This window comes from Drosophila biarmipes, chromosome 3R (genome assembly GCF_025231255.1).
Source record: "Drosophila biarmipes strain raj3 chromosome 3R, RU_DBia_V1.1, whole genome shotgun sequence".
In the NCBI taxonomy this organism is placed as follows: domain Eukaryota; kingdom Metazoa; phylum Arthropoda; class Insecta; order Diptera; family Drosophilidae; genus Drosophila; species Drosophila biarmipes.
In genome coordinates this window covers 29941429-29965408 of record NC_066616.1, presented here as the reverse complement: position 1 = coordinate 29965408, position 23980 = coordinate 29941429, and the positions used below count along the sequence as shown (strand labels likewise).

General features: G+C 41.8%; 1 protein-coding gene across 1 annotated transcript in view; it reads left to right on the top strand.

Moving 5' to 3' along the window:
* Nucleotides 1-12894: 12894 nt before the first annotated feature.
* Nucleotides 12895-23980, top strand: part of LOC108025214 (protein toll) — a 46033-nt gene continuing 34947 nt past the window's right edge. The window contains exon 1 of the mRNA XM_017095561.3: nucleotides 12895-13311. The gene's annotated coding sequence lies outside the window, so the exon portion shown is untranslated. The remainder of the gene's footprint in view (nucleotides 13312-23980) is intronic.

The window sequence follows — 23980 nt, the reverse complement described above, 5'->3', positions numbered from 1 at the left end:
AGGCTTATATGCTCTACTAGAAAGATTTCAACTGTTTAGATGGATAACAACCTAGGCAATTATAAAAATTGGTTTAAAAAATGTCAATATTTTGTCTTGGAAAAATCGTAAATGAAAAGGAAAGTATTTTTAGAGAATATCTCTTGGGATGATTCATATTAAAAATGTTTCTTATAAATTATAAGTGGTAAATAACATATATTTTTTATGATAAAATTTAATTTTGGCTTATGTCCTTAAAATCTTTAAATTAAATAATTCGAATTATGAAAGAGAATTGTTTAGATTATTTTTTTGGTGTATTTGAAAAAATTGTTTAAAAATTATGTATTCTCTTTACTTTCATCTTTTTTTAAACATATATAAAATGTTTGAGATTAGCTATTTATTTTATATAATTTTGAAATTAGCTTATAATAAGGTGTATTAGTTATATTTTAAGCCTTGAATATTTTAAAAATATTTTCAGTTATTAAAGGGAATTGAAGAGTTCATCAAGGAACCTCTTATTACTAGTAAAAAAATCCATAATACCCTAAAATGAGGGAGTGCTAAGTTCACTAAATCTTGAACAACTTTCGGCTGGCTGGCACTAGCACCTGGCTGGTCCTCTTTCAGGGCATAAATCGCTTGGTCTAGTGCGGGGATAAAAATCAACACCGAAGAGCTGCACTTTTTAGCCTTGCCAGCGACGAAAAGCTGCCGACCCACACACACATGCTGGGCTGTGAAATTGACAATATTTCACTGGTAAAAGCCGAATTTAGTTGCAGTTTGGCATCCGTTTTGGCCCATTGAACTTTGCCGTTGATTGCGGCAGCCCGTATAAAAAAGAAGAGCCCCTATAACAGGGGAAAAAAGAAGCCGTAGACAGCCGCAAGGGGTTGGCCATTCAGTGCGAGCCCCTTTAAAAGTTGGCCAAAAGCAGCACTTGGCCTTTAAGATGGGAAAAAATAAAGTGCAGCCAGGCGTGTAAAATGTTATCGCAACATCAAATTTCATACATCATAAAACATATTGGCTTAGAAAGTAACAATTTTGATTGAGGTAAGACGGAACACAGAAAGGCAGACCGAAGGAGACCCTTTGGGGGCAAATAGGCGTGGCACGCAATGAGGCGTGGGTCGAGACAGGACCCTGTGAAGGTCCTTAAGCGGCTTTGGGTGCTGTCTGCTTCGTTCTGCCCTCCTTAGCGCCATCAAAGGATCTGTAGCGGGCTTCACGGCGCCCTTAAGTGGGACATTTTCGGCTCTTTTCGCTAGTTTTCGGGGGGCTGAATTCGAACCAGACAACGAAATGACTTTATAACTAGCTGCCTTAGCCATAAAGTTTCGATTCCAAGGCTGCTGCCCTTGCTAATCATTGATTCGGTCGCCGGATCTCTTGCTCCTTTCCAAACTTTTCACTTTCCCGCAAACTTTGGCCGAAAGTCATGAGCAAAAGCGGGCTGGAACAACTTTCGCTTGCGGAAACAGGAAGCGATCGTCTTCGCTAAGTTGGGCACTTCATTTCTCCGCTGACGCGGGCCAAAAGTTACGGACGGGGGTCTCAGGTATAAATCAGCGAGCAAAATCAAGTGTGTGCGGGCCATGTATGCAATTAATTTTGGCCCAGTGTGGTGGCAACTCGTGTCTGGTAACCTGGTAACTGGTAGCTGCAGCCGGCGGAAATAGTTCAGAAGTTCAGTCCGCAGTGACAACAATCGGGTCGACAACCTGACAGGCGAGGGGCGCATCCTGGGTATCCTGGGCATCCCTGCCCAACCACAGCACTGTCTGCCCGCATTGTTGTCAACATTTTTGTCGTTATCCTTTTGTCTGGCTGCAAACGTGGCCAAGTGTGGCTCAAACCCACACGCACGCACGTTAGCCCAGAAACACGCGCTGCAACTTCTGCTTAGACACATTCACTTTTACGTCAGTCAAATTGCTTGTGTGTCGCTGCTTATCCTTACACAATTGTGGGCAAATTAATATTGCCTAAGATTGCTGAACAAAACATAATAAAATCTAATTATTGCTTAACAATTCAACAAACCAACTTTAATTAGCAACTTTAATTGCTCCATGTGGTCAAATTTGAAATGCAAAATATGCCAGCCATAAATATTTGATCATAATGCATTCCCATTAAAATCTGTTAATAAATGATAGCTAATCTGCTGAATTCAATCGCTAACTTTAATCAGTGGCAATAACGATACACTTCTGATATATTTATTATATTGCATTTTCACACGGAGGTTTTAAAATAATTAAAAAATAAATATTTATTATCAATTATCTCTTGCATTAATATTTATAAAAAATATTGCTGTATTTTTATAGAACTTGTTCAACTTTTTTACAAGACCATAATTTGTAGATTTAAAAAGAAGCCTTAGCTTGGTATTAAAATGTAAAAAATATATCAAACAAAAAATCAAAAACATACCTAAAAATATATTCTCAGTACCTTAAAGAAAGAACGTCAATATTGATTTAAAATTTAAAAATATCTAACAAAAATTCCTTTGCATTAAATTAAGGTTGTTAGTTGTATTTATTTTTCCTTTTCAACTTTTGAAAATACAATATTCTTTTATATAATTTTTAACTGTAGGAAGTACTTTCATCTTCCGATCTAATATTTCAGCCCCAACTATACACGATATGTGATGCTCAGCGCTCAGCTCAGCTGGTTGTTCATTTGAATATTTCATCTGGCTTTGGGGCTGCACTTACTTTCGTTGCTCGTTCCGGGTGCACTTTAAGCCAGCTCCTTGCCAGTGTTTATGTCACCGGAAGTTAAGTTTTCACATGCGGTTAACGTCGCCTGGAGAGGCCTCCCGCACCGCGCCGTCCTCCATTTTTGACCCATTTGCCAACTCAGAAGACAGAAGACAGAGTTCTGGGGTTCCTGTCTGTGGCTGCCTCTGAATATGAGCCCCAGCCTCAGTCTGAATCTGCCAGGCAGTTTCAGTTTCAGGCATCTGAGGCCTGTCGGCTGCATAAATGTGAATGCAAATGCGGGGCACACACACAGACAGCTCCTACCTAGCTTATATATTCTGTAAATATGAAAAGTACTTAGTGCAACAATGCCGGATTATAGTTGAATTTATTAGCTAGTGTGTGCAGCTGCTCATGGACCGCTTCTCCGCCCCCAACTGGCTCATCCTTCGGGCCATTTTGGTGGGAGCAGCGGTGGCTGAGTACATTTTCTTGACTGACTTGGCTGCTAATTAGTTTTGCAACTTGTGCACTCGGGCGGATGCAGCTCCTCCACCGCCGCCGCCGCCGCCGTCGCCTGGCTCAGCCAAGTGATAAGTGATAAGAGCTTTAGCCAAATTCAATTTGCAATGCAGCCACAAAATGTTGTTTATCCAAGCAGTGCACAGCAGCCTTTGTGGCCCTTGCAGTCGCTTGTTTGTTTGATGGCCAAACGAAATCACTGAAGATTATACAAAAACGAAGTCAGCCCATCGAGCTGTAATTAATGATGGACAGATAAAGATGTGTTTCCTGCTAATTGACATGTGTTTGCTGGCCGAGGGTGAGACTGGCATCCGAAAGATACTTTGGGCCACGTGTGCGCGCCCAGGAAATGGCCCCAGCTCCCATTCTTGGGATAGTGGCATTAATCCCAAATTAATAGCTACACAGACTGCATAAGTGATAGAATATAATTGGAAAATCCACTTCACGTGCAGCGCTTATTGATTATGGTTCAAGTGCTTGGGGTTTCTGGAAACGATCAGATCGGATGTTTGTGAGTGTAGTTTAATCCGACTTAAAGATTCACCCGCTCAAGCAGCCCCAGATACATTTGCAAACGTTTCCACTTTTTCTGCTCGCTGCGCTCCATTTGTATCTTTTATTCTGAAAACTGTCAGCAGCAGAATCACAATTTCTGTGTCACTAAGCACTGAATCCTCAGTCCCCCTCATTGTAATTGTCCTGCAATTGTATTGGATGCTGAGTTCTGATAAACAGGGTAAGCAGTTTGTTTAGTATCCTCAGGATTTAATACACTTGGTTGTTGGAAAAAATATTAAAGATATTATTAAACCTCAATTTTTTGTATTGTTAATTGATTGGCTTTTCCAAGGGCTTCAAGAAACTAGAAAAATAGTCCACAAATATTTATAAGTCCTTGGTGATGTTGTACACTTTAAGTAAAACTGTCATTTCTCTATGATATTAGTGTTGAAATTTATAAATAAATAAATAAATAAGCTTTTTTAATACTTTTATATAAAGTGTACTTCAAATTCGACGATACTTAACATTTTCCTTGGGATTTTCGCTTTACTTTGATTTCTGTTGCGATTTATTGTGTGACAAACGCAAGTTTTATCCCTGACATTTTTTCTGCCATCGACCACTTTTTTCTTTTGGTTATTGTTGCGATTATTATGATTCCTCAGTTGACTGCCGGTCCGTTTTTTAATAAATCATTTCCGCTGCTTGAGCTGGGGAATATTATTTCCGCTTCCGCCTGGCATCGTCCGTTGTGCCCCCCTTTCCGTTCCGTGCCCTTCCGTTCCGGCCCGTATTTTGCATGGCTGCCTTATCCAGCAATTTTCCGGACAGCCACAGCTATTCCTATGGCTGTAGCTATAGCTTGGGTGGCCTGAAAACTGAAGAAAGAACTTGTGGCAGTGGAAGCCAAGCCAGGAGAAACCAAACGGTTTAGAATCATTGAAATAATTGGCAAATCGATTGAAGCTCCACCGACAAAAGGATGGCCATGGGGCCATTAGGAGATTAAAAACTAGCCAAAGCTTGCAATTAACCAAATGGAGGAAAGGAGGTAGCCGGAGCCATCCAGATGCCATCCGATCCATCGGTATCTGCTGCAGCACTATCTCTATCTTCCGCCCCTCCGTATCCCTGAGATATAAACAACTCGGGCGGAGCTCAGCATGCGGTGGTAAATGGCAGTAAAGCAATAACTGTAACCATTTATTTTTTTGGCAACCACACACACGCACAGTGGGTGTCCTGCACTAATGTCACCACAAAAATAGGAAAAAACAGGGAAAACGCAATGCGAACTGACCTCAATGAGCGCTGGGATTTGTTCTGCGCTGTCCACAAAAAACCAAAATAAGAAAAAGGATGCCGAAACAGCAAGGATATAAATAGTTCAAGTGGGTTGCTGTTGCCGTCTGCTGGAAATTTAATTCGTTTGTTTGGCAACAATTTCTGAGAAATTCCACCGAACAATTGGAGCGCCAGTGCAACTCCAGACAAAGGCAAAAAAGTAGAGATAAAAAGGGCACGAAAACTCCGACAAGACAATCGACAGATGGGCGGGCGAACTTCGCTCCGTTTCTGCCAATTTCGAGGGCTGAAATGTAAGCGTTAAATGCATTAAACTTGCACAAGACGACTGGAAGGGAGCGCAGGATGTGCCAGCAGCTGGAAAGCGGAAACGGAAACGGCTAAATAAGCTTACCTGCCGGGCTAAGAACGGAGCATCAGTGGGCAGGTGCAGCAGCGGAGACTCGCTAACTTTAACCACCCATAACCACACCATCCAGGCTGCCTCACTAGCAGTTTGATTGTTTAAATATTTCATGAGATTTTATGGCAAGTACATGCTCACCCCTTCTGCTGCCCCTTCTGCTCCTGCCACGCCCCCTGCCATATAATATTGATTCGAGAACCGCGTGTTGCACTCTCCGTGGAAATAAAATCAACAGCTTCCACTTGAGCACCGCCAACCCAGGCGCAGATCGCACATAAATACCATATCATGCCATGCCTCCAAGGCAGGGAGATGGCGGGGCGAAATGCATTTAAAAATTAACAACCCATCATAAAACAGGGCCAACAACTCGTAACAAGTCCTGGCCGTAAAACAGTGTTGGCCCGGCCCTCACTGGTCGAGCAGATCGAGTGCTTATGTACTCCATGGCCGCCACTCAAATAAAATATTAATTTATTTATTTCACTTTTTGTTTTTACGGATCTCGTAAAACGCCTCGGCGGTATAAATTTGAATTTCAGGCTTTTATTGGCAAAATTCCAAGGAGACAATGAAAACAGGCGACGTGCTTACCACAAGAAGGATATAATAAGGCTTTTATATATAATATTTCAACCTTTGACATTGAGTTTATTAAAATTCCCTCGAAGATTCTTAATTTGAATAATACTAAAAATATATTTTTAACTGAGTTATAAATATTTTAAATAAATACTTCCATCTTATAAAGATACTATTTCTATAGATTTCTTTAAGTACAATGACTAATGTTCTTATATCTAATCTAGCACTAAAATCCCATTTTTCCCACCCCAGAAAGGACTCCCATTAAATAAAATGACCTTCCAAATGAGCCCAGATTCACAGGGACTCCAGCCAGTGCCTTGATCTTTGTTCGACTGATCTCTCGGCGAAAGTTGGTCCATCAATTCCAGCGGTTAGCTACCTTGCCCCGCAGGCCATCCGCGAGCGAACATGAACCAATTAAACGATTAACTCAAGTGCAGTTTCAATGGCAGCAACTTAATTTACCGCAAACAACCGCAGCAGTTGGAGATACTGCTCCGCAAACAAACAACTCGCCAGGACTCGCGGCAAAAGGACGCGGGAGTATCCTTGGCAACTGTCCGAAAGTTGTCGAAAAGTTTTCAAGTGAAATAGCAGCAGCGGCGGCAGCAGCGAGTGCAGCGCTTCCTGTGTCCTGTGCACTTCGAACTCGACTTGGACGGCTAAAAGCCAACTAAGAAACCCGGTCACGTTATGCACATTTCGCTGCACTCGGCCAGGATAACTGGTGGGCGTGGCAGCAGATGGAGCGGGGGCGGGGGCGGGAGCAGGCGAGGAAAACAGGGAAAACAATAAGCGGACGGGGCGAAAAGGACACCGCTCACGTACACCAAAAAACGCATTTCATGCACATGGACCGGGAATGGGAGTGGAAAAGGGGGTCGGTATGGGGATGGAGATGGGTTAAACAACAACAGCACACTCAGAAAAATAAGTAGTATATCTAAGGATTTTATTAAAATAAAGAAAGGTTAATTCTAACAATTATATTTTTTTTAGAAAGTTGTAAAGCCACATTTATGATATTATAATGCATATATTTATTTTTTAATTCACAGTATATAAACCCTTAATCTATACATTTTGAAGTCATTTGCCATTCTTTTAAATCAATAATTGTTTCCAATTTTTTTTTAAATTTCCTTCGAGTACTTTTTGAGTTCAGTATTTCACTTTTCCCAGTGCATCCGCATCGCCCCGATGAAGACGCGGCTAAAATCAACGGCCAACATGGCCAGAAATATTGGTGGCAACAGTTTCGCCAACGTAAATTACCTGGAAAATACGTGACTTTACCGCGGGACGTGCGAGGCCGGCGACGTGCGAGGAAGAAAAGTGCAAACAAAAAAGGACGGGCGGACGTCCAGCTGCATGTATCCTTCGCAGGGGATCCTTGGTGTTCCCGGTTCGGGTCACCACCTTCTCGGGACTGCGGTGCACGTGATTTTAACGCGGCCAGTGCACTTAATTCAATTTGAGCCGACGCACCGCTGATAAGCCACCGCCGGCCATCAGCCAACCTACTGGGTTTTCCATAATAATAACGCCTTCGCCCCCCTAAATCAATTAGAGCCTTCATAAACGTCAAAAATAATCCACTCCATCCAGCTGCAGCCCCAGGTTCTGGTCTCCCCACGCATTGTTCTAGTCCATCCAGCAGCTGTAATGACTCTTGAACTTGACATTTTCCTTTCGGGGGAAATCCCCCGTCTGCGCTGGCTGTCACTTATATTTTTAATCTCCTCCAGAAACGCCAGAAAAAGTGTATAAAAATATATACTGAGTGAGGGAGTGAAAAGTCAAGTAAGGTTCCTCTTCTTTTCTTTTTTTCGTTGGGCGATTAACGCGAATGCGCAATTGAAATTAATTGTCAGTCAAAGTGGAAGTCGTCTGGAGTTGCAGCAGTCTGTAGATTTCCCCTCCGGTGGAGGAGCCTCCGCATCGCACGTGTTCAAAACGGATTTTTATTTTTAACCTTATCCGAAAAAGGAGCGTTTTGCCCTGGCAACCGCTGAAACGTATGCCACAGTCTGCTGCCGCTGCGTGTTGCGCACACATGTGGCGCAAATTATGTCAACGTGGATTTGTGGACTCAACTTCGCTTCTGGGGATATGTCACACACCATCCGAACCCTCCGAGTGTTGTTTATTTCCAGGCAACATTCAGCGCCAACTCTTCTGAAATGAGCCATGCAACACAATTCGAATTAATAAATTTACGTATAAATTACAATTTCTTCGGCGGGCTGTCTGTAAATGTTTATAAAATGCGCCTTGATCTTTGCCACCGGCGGAAGCAGCAATTAGGAGCAGGGAAATTTATGAAATCACTTCGAGTGCTACAGACACGCGACAGGATGTTTACGTGCTGATAAGGCCCAAACCAGTTTGGAATATTTAAAACTAAAAGTACGATAAGCCCTGGCACCTACATAATAACTACACATAAAAAAACAATAAAACTACCACAAAACATTGTGATTTCTAATTTGTAAAATTTTTTACGAAAGATTATGGGTCTTAAATATTTAAATATTCACAATCTACTAATAATATGTTAAAAAAAATAATGGTAAATGGTAATTTAAGCAATTATGGATAAATATTACCTAAGGGTTTTTCTTTCTGTATACTTGGCAAGTCATCGGTGACACCAAACTAGTTTGGCGGACCTCGAGTTCTTGCCTCTTTTGCCACACGCTTCATTTCTTGCCATAATTTGCATCTGGCTGGGGGGAAATTATTTTTACATTTGCTTAAGTAACCGGGAGTACGCGAAATCTGGAAATGGCATCTGGAATCTGTTGAGGCGGCTCAGAGATGCGCCAACTTCCGGCCAAGCTGCGATTGCAAAGTGCAACTGAAACTGCAACTGCAAAGTGCAACGTGCAACACTCACATATGTTGCGCATGTGCCGCTGCAGCAAATGCATCGCTGCCACTTGAGACGAGGCAAGGCGGCTCATATGCATATTTCAACGCCTTTTTGGGAAAACAAAAACAATCTTGAGACGGGGGCCAGCGGTAGCCGGCGAACCGAGCGCTACTCACACCAAATCATATCAAATATCGAAGGAAGCTGACGGCGATGGGATAAACAAAGCAGCAAAATATGAAATAACAATAACGCCGAAAAGGGAGAAAGTAGGGGAAAGGGCCCGGAGTGGGTGTACGAGGGCCGGGAAAAATACAAAGGGAGTTCAACGCAAAGCAGACAATGCGGATACAAGTGTAAACTAAATATTCACTGCGAAAAATAGGTGACTTATTGGGGTAATTTAAGAGGAAATCATGTATCTTGCTTACAATATTATGTCTGTGTCAAATATTTTAAAACTCTCTAGTGAATACATTCTAATTTCTCAACTTCCTTTCAACATTAGTATCTTGTAATATTTTAAAATATTTTTCAGAATACATTTTTAAAAAGAATTTAGCATGCCTTAAAAATGTGATTAATATACCAATCTAAAATCTATTAAATCCTAAAATCATTTAGTTCTCAAGTTCGATAATATTTTGAACAAAAATGAGTCAATATATTAACAATTCCTCCCTTCAACAGGTGTCCGGGATAAACTATATTGTTTAATAAACTAACCATCAATTCTCAGTCATGAATGAGTATAGTAGATGGTTATTCACATTTCTGTCAGTGTTCTTCCCCTATGGGTTTATTTCCAAGCCTTTGTTTGTTCCTCCCGGCATGTGCATGAGTGTTTGTCCAAAACTTGGTAACTTCTCCGCTTGCCATTTGCATTTCCCACGTTGTCAAGGGAGCGGGGAAAAACTTGGGAGTAAGGAAAAGCCAAGTCAACGTCAAAGTTGAACGTGTCAGATACAATTCCATCGCCGAAGCCGTTGTTTTTGTTTTCGTTTGCGTTATGTCTTTGTTTTATTCTATTATTTGGTTTTGGGCCAAAAGAAGCTGATGCCACCGACTGTTAATTGGAATTCGTACTGGCCTGCTGCCCCTTATGATGAAATTTACACAATCTTTCTATTTGGCAGCGGAGCTCAGGGAACCGAAACAGAAAGATAAATATACAAAATTAACACGTACTCAGGTGAAAATGAGCAGGTAGTTACCCATGTGAAAGGACGGCTCGCACAGACGCACACATAGAGACCACCACTCGTAGAGCAAATAACCCTAATAAATAAGCCAAGTTGCCCGGATCGGAGGGAGGGGGACTCGTAGGATGAAAGGAGGAGTCGGGCTCCGAGCCAAGATGTTCATGAAAAAAAGTTAATTAAGGTGTTTGCCCAACAACAGCCAACAACGCCGGGCATTATATGCTAGATATTTATCTGGCAGTGGGGAAAGTGGAAAAATGGATCTGGTTCTCGGGGTTGCATGCCTCGGAGTGTTTGCTTTTGAAATGTTTGTCATTATCGTCGTTAACTTTTTGATGAGTCGAACGTGTGTGATAAAAGTGTCACAAGGATGGAAACGATGGCGAGCGCTGGAGTGAAAGGAAAAACTAATAACGCAGTCGGGGGGAAAATAATTTCGTACGTGTGCGTGAAGAGAGAGATTCGGATACAGAACGGCCGAATGTATCTCTCGGATACGGACAGCAATTGCCATTAGTTTATTGAGAATCTCGAAATTTATGACTCTGCGTGTCGTGGCCAACCACGCACAAATGGTCACAAATCTGAGCCTGGTGGCGCACACATGTGGGCCTCCTTTCGGTTCCTCCGGCATTTGCGGCACGTACGAAATTCATTTGTTGCACTATTTATGTCTCCCTGATGAAAATGAAATCAAATTAAATTTTCGGCACAATTCAAAGTGAAATTTTGCAGCTACCATAAAACAATTCAAATGAGGTATAAATCTGTCGGTGGCTCGACTCACCAGTGGGTGAATTGTGAATGTTAGTGCGATGGTTGAGCTTGTGTTTTCCCATGTGGGTGCATTGAATGGGAAATGGCTGGAATTTCCTTTCGGTCAGAATTACATGCGCATACTTAGGTAATATCTTGGATATTTACAGCATAAGCCAGGAACCCCAAATGAAACAGGCGGGCAGTGTTGCAAATGTGTAATTATGACTATTTGAATTTGTGTTTATTAGGTAGCACAAGATGGTAAAATAGTTTCGCCTAATATTAGCTAGTACATTTGTTTATTAAATAAAGTCATTAAATTTCGATTTAAAAATTTGTATTTTTACAATAACCAAACTATTTTCATCCTCATTGATGATTTAACGATTTATACTAATTTAAAGAAATATATTGTATAAAATTGAAATGATTTTTTTAGAATTAGATAATTTTTAGGATTCCTAGTAATATCCATTTAACAAATAATTAAAAAATTCATAAGTGTATCTTAAGTTTGCATAAGGTACATATCCATAAGATGCATATCCCTTACGGAATACAGTTGCAAGTGATATGATTTCCGTTTCCGTTTTCAGTACCCCATCCCTTTCGCACTTCACACGCTGCTCCCCCGGGAGCTGTGTCCCATCCTTGTCTCGCATTAGCGGAGCTCACTTCCACTTCATTTGAGTTGCATGCAGCAGAGCGAGAGGGGCGATTTACAAGTGTGGTTTTAATTGCCAGCAACAACAAGTCTCCTACGTGCTGGCCATTACATTTTCATTTTAGAGAGAGAGGGGGAGAGAGAGGAAAAGGGAGCTGCGACTAATCAACTAATAAATCCGTAATCACTGTTATTACGTCTGCTGCCCGAGCTGTTTAAACTTCAAAGTTAACCGGTTAGACTTGGCTAACAAGAACGGAGAACTAACTAACTAACAACCGGCTTTTCCCCCAAAAATGAAAACAAATGAAAACGGTCTCTCTCAGTCTCTCTCTCCTATCCACTTTCTCTTATACTCGCATACGGATTACCTGTATTTCAGCTATTTTCTCTCTCGCATGACTTTTATCCCATGCGATTTTCGCTGTAGTGCAACGACCACAGACACGAAGACATTTCGTGCGGCTCTCTTTGGCTCTCCCCCGCATCTTTTACTCTCTATTTAGGAACGGTATTCTTAGGGTAGGAAGATATGCTCGATTTAGTGGTATTTTTGTCACAAAAAGATAGTAGTAATAGGTAACTAAACCAATTTTAAATATAATATTTTATTCACTATTTAAAATATATTTGAATTATGTATATATATTTTATTATAATTTATTTTTTTGATTTAAATATATTTGATATATATTTTACAACTGCCCTCTTCCCCCTTTTTCCTTATATTTATTTTCTTTACCATTTTGACTTACATTTTGTGGTGAATAACAGTTCTTATCTGAGCTTAGAGAAGTCTCAACCAACAGTCCCAGATCTAGATTAGCATTTTTTTCTTTTTTTCATTCCCTTATCGTCTTATCGGAGTGTGCGGCTTTAATATATAATCCATCGCCGAATTCTGAACGCAATCATTGCTCAACTAGTTGCGAAACAAACTCTTTTAAATAAGTTGAGCCAAGACTGTTTAAATAAGGTATGCTGCCATACTGAAATTGAGTGGAATTTAGTTTAACTTTTGAAAAACTTTTCTAGAAGCCAAAGAAAAGTTGGTTCGTAAATGTAATTTTTGAGTTTAGTTTTTTTTAATTATTCTAAAAGCATCACAACGAAATATACTTATTTTACTTATGGTCCATATATTCATAAGATACTTTGATACTGGGATTTAAAAAAACTTTTTTATTTGAAATATTTTCGAATATTTTTTTGAGTTCCAGAACTGATTAGAGGGTATCCCCTCCGGCGACTCATCCGCCTCCCCGTCTTTTCCCCCTAGGAAGCGCACTTGCCAGCGCTGTCGACCCTCTATTCTCGACTCTCGCTGCGAGTCGGGCTCAGTTTTCTCCGAACCGTCGACGTGAACGCACGCTTGTCGCGCTCGCAGCATTGGACCTTTGATTTTCCCAAGCCAGAGTCGCGCGTTCGTGAGCCGTGGGCCGCTTTGTTTGTCTCGTTTTGTGGCCAGCGATTTGGCAACCGATGCGAATAAGCCAAGTTAGCAGCGACGCAACGCAACGCAGCTCGAAAACAGAAGACTCACACGAGGCGCAATTAAATGCAAATGTGTGAAAGTGTGGCGAGCACTTGATTTAACCAAAGAAAGAGTAAAATCGCGGCTCAAGAGTGCGAACAAGCGCGAACAGAAGTCGAAATAACAGTGCAAGTGCGTGATTGTTGGTGCCAGCTAAGCCAAATAGATAAATAATTAATATTAGATCGGAGTCGGAGCGACTAACCTCACATTGCATAAAACACGCACTAAAACGGTAAGTTTTACGCCCTCTCGTTCAGTTATTACACTTTGAACCGCTCCACCTCGCCCTGTCCCGCTCTGTCTCGCTGTCTCCCTTGGGGCTTGCCTTGTGCTAAGCTTCGCTTGGCGCGCGCTTAGCTCTGCGTCCCTCTCCCACTCGCCGATAAGCCCAATTCGCCTATAATTGCACGGAGAAAAATATCTGATTGATTGCTCATCGCACAATTGGTCTAATTCAAGTGTCATTTGGGACCCCCTACTTAGGAGATATAATAAAGTTGATATGGTCAAACATTTCAATTGGAATCTATTATATCAAAAGGCACCTCTATAAAGCTGAGCTCCTCTATAAAGCGTTCCCATTTGAACTGAGGATTTTGTATTATTGTAATATATCATATCACAAGTTAATGTTATATGTCATAACCAAATATGATGATACATGATCAAGCATTTCATCTAAAGAAACCTCTTTAAAGCTGAATAAATATAAAAGTTCTTCAAACAAAGGTCCCAAATGAACTCAAATCTTATGAAGAATTTGTTGTGGTGTGAATGATATGCTATTTATTATAACTTAATACGAAAAACCTCTTCTTTAACCGTGCATATAAGTGGAAAAATGCCTGCTACAGCTATTGTAACCGTTTTGCAATTTTCCCCCGTGCTTGTGTGTGTCACTTGTTGTTCACGATTTCCGTGGTTTTACTTGTCACTTTCCTGGGAAATGTGGAAAATGCCGCAGAGCTGCAGTTGCAACTGCAAGTGCTCTTCGGCCTTGGAGCGTATTTTGCGTTTTGGCCAGAAACAAAAACGCAAAAAACACATAGAAAGAAAACAAAGCCGCACGCACTTGGCCCGCACTGAAAGCTCCCAGCCCAGCATATATTACCATTCCAAATTTTGGCCAAAAACCAGTTTCGATGCGAAACAAGCAGCCACAATAAAAGTTTATTTACTCGCAAAGAGAGCTTCGATCAACAGGTTTTCATTGCGGGGACTTTTATTTGTGAAGAAGGTGGGAATTCCTGGGCAATGCAGTTCGGCTTTGTGCAATTAAACGAACGTGATTTAGCCGATTATTTATAGAAGCTTTCCATTGAGAACAAGCGAAGTTCCCTGCAAGGTGGCTATTACATGCGAGATAAGGGCTGCAGTAGGGCCTATTCTATGGATGGGTTTTTCTCACAAGTTACGTAAATTTATGCAAAAATTATCGATTGAGGATGAACAAGATTATGCACAAAAGCTTAAATTTCCTTTGTGGCATTAGGTTCAATAACCCAAATTCAATGGGTTTTGAATAAATATTTCTTCCCAATTGCCAAACATTCCCATGACTTGAGTTTGTTGTTCCACCTCAGCTTTAAAAAGTAATATATTTCTTTTTTAAATACTATGCATTTTCATATAAGGAACAAAAACAACTGATAAGAAGCTTATCATCTTTAAATCACCCTATAATCTGGGGTTTCTAGCTGCCTATTTTTAAGGTTGAGTTTCTGGGGTTAATAAATAATAAGACGTAATTACTGCACTCTTGAAATTGAAATTTGTATACATGTTCCAAAACCAAATATTGTTTCTTTTATTAATGATCATTAGTTTTTTGTTTAATCTAAAGAAAAAACCATTGAAAATTACCATTGACCTCAGATTGAATTCATCTCCTGTTTTTAATTTCTTGGTGGGCATTCCCCAAAACCGTAGTTGATAACATTTTAACACTTGCTACATAAACCATATTCCAAAGACCTCAGGATTATCAGAATCTCCACGCTTATCAGTAGGAAACTGTGCTCCTTAAACTCAAGAATTAAATGGTTTAACAATAATAATATACATACTCTTCACTTATAAATATTGAACTGCACTTTTTCGATGGGTAGCACACTCCTTCAGGGCTTCTTCAGCGTCGCCTTTGGCTTTTCCGAGTAATTGTGCTCTGAATTTGGGTTAAAATTTTCCTCTTTGGCCCAGATCAAAGGCAAGAAGCTCTCAGGGCAGCTACAACAATGGCGGCAAACAAAAAAATGTGAGTCTCCGTCTGCGAAGGTAAAGCTGCGGAAGTCATTTAACAGTCTACTTAGCTTTGCCAAAAATGGAAAAAAACAAACGAAAATTCAAGTAGAAAACGGCCAAACTGGAAGCGTTCAAGATGCTCCGCTTGGGTCTTTGGTCCGGGCCACGTTAGAAAGTAGCTGTAATTGTGGCTCCGTTATTGTTATGGCCAAGACCAACTGCAGGCGGTAAAAGTTGCCCAAAATGAATTGTCATACGTACAGGTTTGTTATAAATATTTCTGCACTGCCTGACAATGAAACAGTCGTCCACATTTGAGATTCATTGTTGAGCACTCGCCTTTCTTTGCTTTTTTTTTCGGTTTTCGAGGGCGTTTGTCCACCGCGTTGACAAGCGAAAAGGCAGAAAAACAATATTTAAAGCTGACTCCGGCTTGGTTTTTACATCTGCCAAGTGTTTTAGCCATTTTGCCATCTCACTCTTCGCCATTGGCGGCTTGTGTTTATAATTAGCACGTCGGCTTTCAGCGTTTCTATGACTTGCGCTCCGCTCGGCGCTGCGGGATGAGTCAGCTTCCTCAGAGAGGAGAGCGCTACGAACGATCGATCTCCCAGATGCCGCTCTATGTCTATACTATATATCTCCGATCAGCGGGCGGTTAAACCCAAAGTCAAACCAGATCGGTGACGCGAATGGGAGAGCAGTACACCGAAATAAAACAGATCTGAGATCTAAGACTTGGGCTCTAAAAAAAACAAAAATACATTTCATAATCAAAGGTATTATAATGTATGGATACTATCATTATCACTGAGAATAGCATTTTATAATCTATTAATCTTCACTTCTAAAACTTGTATATATAGATCCTAAAAATTTATTTTATAAACCAAGATCCTATGATTTATGGATACTATAAAATAGATTTCCTAGATACTGACGATAAAATGATATGTTATTTTGCCTCCTTCAATCTTCATTCCTATAACATGTATCTTATAGATCTTCTTTAAAAACATATTCCATTGAAAATAAAGGCACTGCCTTATTAGCTAAATGTATTAATTAAGATCACCCTATATCAAGCTATAATCGTTAACTTTTATTGATAGTACCCCCTTTTCTTCCGTGTATCTTCAACGTGTGAGGTTTTTACTCTCCAATCAGCATTCGATTGAAATGAGATAGACCTGTCTGGCCAGTCTGAGGGTTTTATTGCGTTGCATTCAATTAATTAATTCCCATTTTATTGCCCCAGCTGACAAGGCAGTCGTGAAAGGTGGAAGAACCCTAAGTTCCCCACTGCGACATTCTGTGCAGTGAAATGAAGTCGTTGCACTTGCTTTCGCCCTAATGCCTTCATCAGCTGCACAAACGAAAAATCTCATTAATTTTCCACTGTCGCTCTATCTATGGGTTATCGCCCTATTGTTTGTCCTCGTACCTTTTTCCTTATTTAAGCGTATTTTCCCCGTTTTTGGCCCTACCTGCGTGTTTTCGGAGTCGCCCTCTATGAAGTTCTCGGTCGCGACATGTTTCCTGATCCGTGTCGTGTGCTCTAGTTCACTTAGATGGACTTGGCTAATCGATTTTCATAATCAAACAGCTGGCGCCAGAATGAGGCAGACTGAATGTGGATATAATAAACCTCTGGCTGGCCCAATTAGGCCTCGCTCCTCACCTGACAGCCACATATTTTCTCATTTGAATAAAGAAACACGACCGCAGCAGGGGAAACATTAGACGCGCCTAAACGTGGAAATTAGCGGCCACAGAGAAAAAATTCCGAATAAGAAAAGGCATACAAGAAAAGAGAAATTTAATTAAAGCCGCATAGAAAAAATGCATAAATTTAGTCACCCAAAAACACCCACCTGGCATGTAATATTTGTAACCTCGGCGGGGGGTTAAGGGGGAAAACGTGTAATTTTCACGGTCCCCGAGCTGCAGCTTTTCACCAACTTGGCGGGTCAGTCCGGCACAATGATTAGGGTCAGCGTGGGGTGGAAAACTCCTGCCATCCAGCGGGGCGGAGGGCGGGCAAAGCTGGAAAAGCAACAGCAGCAGCAGCAGGTTGCCAACAATTTCTGCTTATAATTTTCCGTTTTTCATCCTCCTCCCTCTCTCTCTCTCTGTCTCTCTTTGTTCTGGCCAAGATAAAAGCATTTGTCATTAGCATAAAATGTTCTGGCTCAGGTTTTGATCTGGAGTTTGGCCCGAAAAGGCAAAAAATGGTAAGGAATATTTGAACTTCATTAGTGGGCCAGCGAGCCCTAATGGGCACTTGGCTATAATTAAAATTTAAGCTAATTTTAATGCTCAGAAAAGCGGGGCCGCACTGAATGGAGCAGTAAGTCGGCTACAATTTGGGCCAGATATTAAAAATACCTCAAATAGTGACCGCTTGATTTGACTTAAAGAATGAGACACGAACGCAAAGTGAAAGATAATGGCTAGGGAAAATGGTAAAGCCTACGCTTCCAACCTACATTGATGGGCATTCAATGATAAGAGGGCCCACGCAACATTAAGAACAGGAAAAGCGTATTTTCAAAGTGCAACCATCATGCCTCGCCGAGCACCCTTGACACTTCCCGAAGAAGAACCCTCAAGATTAGGCCGCTGATAGGTCGAGGAGAACCCACCTAGATGGCCAAGATTGGAAGATAGCACCCTCCCCAGGGCCAGAGCTCAACACATGGATGGCTAGCAATTAAAGGGACTTTCGACCCGGACAACTCCTACTCGTTAATGATTGATATCCGCCCAGACAGAGAGAGAGAGGGGAGGGCCTGGGAAATTGTACTCGAGCCCCTGCGACATGATCCCCAATAACCGAAAATGCCAGGAGCCAGCCCCTCGAATTTACATCAATGGCATATCGGTTGAAAATTTAATAGCACATTAAGGGCGGACAAGGACTAACATTTGCATTCCTAATGAGACGGCCGCCGCCACGCACATCCGAACTGCAATCGGTGGGGACAGTCGGAATTATATGGCAATCAGCCGCGGACTCAAATGTGTCAATACCAGGCGGGCAGGGGGCTCTGGCAGGGCATGCCATGGTGTATCGGCGGGTCTGCAATTTTTATGCAGGCTCTATAAACAATTCACTTCATCCAGCGAAATCGGAGCAAGACTGATGGCCAGGGAACATGTAAATCAATACCCGGGCGTACAAACAAATTATAAATGCAAACAGAGACGGCGGGGCAGACAAATCGGCCAGACAGGAGCGAAATGTCCGACTGTTTGCACAGATTGACGCCATTAAAATCAACATATGACATTCCTTTTTTGTTCCCCCTCACATGTAGCAATCCAGGCCAGCTCTCAGATGGCCGTCGACGATAATCGGCCGTCGGACAGAACCCAAAGTCTGGCATGTTTTGAGCTGCCCGCTGTGTGGATCCACACAAGAAGAGGTCGTAAAGGCCGAGTGTCATAAACATAAAATTGATTTTGATTTTCGTTGTAGTCCCCAAAAGATAGCGGCTTTTCGGGTCTTTCCCACTCTCTCTCGGGGTCTCTATAAATCTGGTTCTGGGACAGCTTTGTGCTGGGGTGTGCTTAATTTTTAATCGAGTCGCGTGGGCAGACACAGGCCTTCGAGGCCTCATTCAATATTGATTTCGGATGCCGAATCTAACATTCCAGTCGGCATTAATTGCTGTTATTATTAGGACAATCGCATTAATTATGAACGACCAGGCCGGCGTAGATTATATCACAAGTGCCTGAGCACTGCTGTCCGGAGTCATAACCATGGTCATACTTTTTAATGGCCCCTAAAATAAACCTGCACGGGGCCCAGAACATTATCGATATATATTCTCTGTATGGGCACTAGTGTACGCATGTGTATGCCTAATTTATGGCCCAGTCAGCAAAGCTCGGCACAGAAAGTTTAATGAACCTGCAGCTCAAAATCGTAACTTCTATGGCTCCCGCCCCTGATGATGATGGTACGCCTATCTGCCGCGCGCCAGGCGAGTTATTAAAACTGAAAGCCAAGTCTGAGAGACGCCGCCGCATCAGAAATATCAGAAATAAAATAAGCGAAGCTAAGAGCCAAGACCCCGAATCGAAGCTCGAAAATATGTTACAAGACGGCATACAGTGCGTCACGCGTTGTTAGGGCCGCACAGCGAGACAGGCTTTATGAACAGCGAGTCAATAGAGAAATTACAAATAATGTGATATAATTAATGATGAAGTAATAAAATTGGGGAAAGTTTAAATACAAATAAATAATATTTGCAGAAACTATAAACAGATATATAAGTTTAGTTCAGAAAAGCAAGGGTGTTTACTTTATTTAGCCTTCGGTATCAACAAAAATATAAATGTGGAGCTTTTGGAATTTTACTTGATAAGCAATTATAAAATTTAGTTATACAATTTTTTAAATATTTTTAAAACTACATTTTATAATAACTAATACTAAAAATCTTACTAATATTAAAATGAATTCATAGTCTAAGAGTGTATATCTTGGAGCTATAACCTTCCCGTTAAATAACATTAAAGATGCATTTGGTTTACGCTCAGAACTCTTCAGTTCTTATGGCCCCGACACGCACTGTACCTAGAGCCAGGCTTATACGTATGCGAGTGGGAAACGTCTGTGGCTTACTCACACATAACGGGTCGTCGTGATTGCGCGGTGTGGCAACACCTTTGATGCGGCTGCGCATGCGCCGTGAAAAACGGCCGAGGAATGCATTTTCCAATAATTTAGTTAGCGCGATAAAGTGGCAGACGGAGAATGAGGGGCATACTTGGGCTAATGCGATTTTGTGGCTGACCAAATCACCGATGGATCCACCTCGATTATGTTAATCGAGAAGAAGCGAGGGAGCCCAGCGTGGGAATCCGGCCCAGCTGAGATTTCCTTTCCACGTAAGCCGCTTAAGCCCAAGGAGGATGGGATTTCCCCCTCCCCAGCCCCACCGCCAGCAGCAGCAAACAGTCGAGAGTCCAATTTTGGGCTCTGGGATCTGAGCCGTTTGACAAATAAGACTTTTCATGTCGACATCATCGCGCTGGCAGCAGCAGCGAGTCTGCCATCTCGTTTCGTTTTGTAATTATTGTGCCAAGCGGCAAAATGAAAAGGAAAATTCTGTTTTCATGAAAACTGTCAGAGGCCAAAACTAAAAGCAGACACAAGATAAATAAAGCACTGCTTATTGCTGTCCTTTGGCAGTGTGTTTATCATGAAAACAGGACCGGAAAAAAAGAATGCCCGGCCAAAGGAAAATGAAGCTCTAGAGAAAACTTCCATCATTTGGTCGAGAAAATTAATTAAAAGATAATGACGATTTCGCTGTTTGAGTTCTAAACACACAGACGAGGAGATATATGTATGTATTTTGTGAGAAAGCAATTAGAGGCGGCAGCCAATTATGCGAAATAGTTTACCCAGTCAGAGGCCTCTTAAAGTCGGGGGGCTGGGATTGGGTTTCGTGGGCTGCCATAGCTCCTTTTCGGGGTCTTGGCCTATCCCCAATCGGTCTTATCCGTGTCAGCCCGCCCAAGTCACCCTGATGACCTGTTTGCATGTCTGCCACTTTGCCTGTCGACACTGACGCGCTGCCATGCTAAATATTGATCAATTATGTGGGGCCTGTGGGGAAATATAGCAATTCGAGCTGTCCCCAGCAAATGCATCCGCACCATCCATCAACCGAGCTTATATTAATCCGGTATGCTTATTATATTCTTCTCTTTACTTGCAGGTAAGCCAAAAACTCTGGGAAGAAGCTTCAAGTTCTGTTGAGTGAGTATTTAAGGATTTTAAGGACCTTTTGAAGACGGGTCGTTTCCTGCCCATTCGAACGCTGGGAATGTGCTTTGTTTATCGCTTTTCAATTGTCTGCAATCACTCTATTTATGAGACCTCAGGCATCGCCATAAACTGGCAAAAGAAAACTTTCCCACACTAAATCGCCCTGTCATCCCGGGGCTGTAGTAGTTGAAAGGCTCTGGGGCCCCAGGATAAAGGCATAAATATAAATGAATATTTAAAAAGCTTTTTAAGTTTCGTTTAAATGCCCCATCCGAATCCCCTTCAGCGCTTCATATGGATCTTGCGAATTAACATTCCGAAGGCCCCGAGCACTACACTCGAGTGTTTGCAGGGCATTTAAGTTAAGTCGAGCTAAAACTTCCTCTGACATTCATTTCTTTTATGCTGTTTGCCGTTGTTGCTGCGGCTGGCAAAGCAGATAAGCCAAGTTAAGGGGATTTCCATGAAGATGCAGAGGCAACACTGAATTTCACGCCTCACCAGAATATCGATTAGAATTGTTCAATTTCAATTATCATGCCAGGCGGGGGAGCCGGCCGGCTCCAGAAAATGAAAAGATTTTCCCAGATGATGACAACGATAATGAGCAATGGGTGGGGATTAGGGACTCCGCTGGTCCAGAGCCATTCGAGCGGGAAACATGGAAAACGTGAAACGTGAATTGCATAAAATTTAACACTAAATAGCCCCCCGTCCGAAAAATTGCTGACTTTCAGCCGCCGGAGCTCCACTCAAATTGGGATTCTCGAGCGCGCCCCCTTTTTGTCGATTGATGTGCCAATAAAATGAAATAAAACAAAATTAATGAGCAGCCGTTCGTGCTGAGCCAGCACAACAACATTGGAAAATTGCGCAAAATAAATTAAATTAAGCGTTTGTTTCCCAGGATTTTTCCACAACAAAATCCAATTGCGCCGCATCGCGTCGAGCCGAAGATGTATGGCATTTTAAAAAGTTTTTAGCCCCAATTTAGCCCAGTTGATTGTAAATAAGTACATGTATATATGGCATACTATATATATGTTTGTATGGACGAGACGACATCTTCAAAAGCAAAGCAAATCGAAAATCGTGACACGAATGCTTGAGAGCCGATTTTCCCAGGGGCCAAAAGACTTGGCCCAAGGCAGACTGGCCCTTTTCTTTTCTGGCTTATTTATCCTTAGATCGCCTTAATTGCAGCTCACAACGGCACACACATTTGATTCAATCAAACACAGTCATTGATTTTGTGTCTTATTATTGCGCCTTTTACTCTGCTGCTCTAGAATGACTTCTTCGGATAATTGAAATTGCTTTTACTTATTTTTCCTTTTGCTGTTTAAGGGCCGAAATTTATTTAAAGCAAAAGCATTTTCAATTAATTTGCCAGCAGCGGTTTCGGTGCCAGCCGGCAATACCGCAAAGCAGCCGCAAAGAATTTTATTTATTTATATTGAGCTTGCCGGAGCAGAAGTGTCAAAGGCGAGCTGGGTAAAGGACGCAGGACCCCTCCCAAGCTTTTCATGTAGATTTTATTTGCGACAAGCAGCCGCGAGTCAACAAACATAAGCACATACCCATACCCAAGGCCCTGCCCACACCCGTGGCATTCATATACCCAGGCCAAGAAATTGAATTTTACATGTATTTTTAATATTTACCAAGCGCCAGCCGCCCGGCAACAACAATAAAAACGAAGGGGACTTGTTTGTCTTGTTTGCGCCCCAAAGGCAGCTACAGTTTTTGATGTATGAATACCCTTGTTGCGGCCCCGGGTCCTCGGGACTTGCTGTTGGAGTTTCACATTTAGGGGGAACCCCTTTTTCATGCAAAAGAATAACTTTTTAATTTTCTTTTTAATCTGCCAGGGGCACTAGGTGCCTTGTTTGCACTTCCCTCGATCGATAGTTTTAGATTTTACTGAAATTGCAGGTTTGCTTCACTGAGCAATTACTTAGGTTGCTTGAAATAAAAGGTGATTTCTAATTTTAAGCTTCGAACAAGGTAGTTTTCTGGATTTATGAATTCCCAACAAAAATGTTGTAAGAAGTAAAGCTACTTTTGGAAAGGAAATATTTAATAAAAATCATATGTTTCTAAGATTTATAGAATAGATACAGAAAGAAGGATATTTTGAGCACTTTTTTAAAGGATACCCCTCATTCGAGGCTGTCTTCCTGAGACAGCAGCCTCATCTGCATCCCTTTTATCGTTGGGAAACAAAAAACGAAGACAAAACATATTGAATTTCACCGCTGTCTCGGGGTTTTTTGCTGCTTGGCCCGCGCTTTGTTATCATTTTTTTCGGGGCCCTTCTCTTCGCCATAATAAAATGGAAAATATTTGTTAACGTTTTTATGCAAATCAATGACGCTGGCGTGAGCTAAGCAAATGCGGCAGTGGGACCGCAGCCCCAAGATGCGGGGGAATTTATAATAAAATTTTGACATGGCGACAGAACAACTTGACAGCCATAAAACATCAAAAAGTTATCGCTCCATCGCCATCGCCCTCCGCATCCGAATCCCTCTGCACCGGCCGCCGGCGGATGGGATGGACATGTGTCCTGGCTCCTCGGAGCAAACCGTTTCGCTCCTCGGCTTTTTCCCTGTCCTGCTGGTCCTGTTCCTAAATTTAAAATCAAGAAAATGCGGGAATTACGTTTGTTTTCCCCCATCTTGACTCTCTCAGCTTTTCTCCTGTATAGTCCTTGTTTTCATCATCAGCAGTGAAATGCATAAAGTTTTTCGCAAAAGTTGCTGGCTGGATTTGTTTGTCGCAAAGGGTCGACAATGGCTGATGCTGGAGTGGGTGGTGGAAGGAAAGAGGAATGGCTGGGGTATAAAGTCGAAGGATCTGGAAAGTT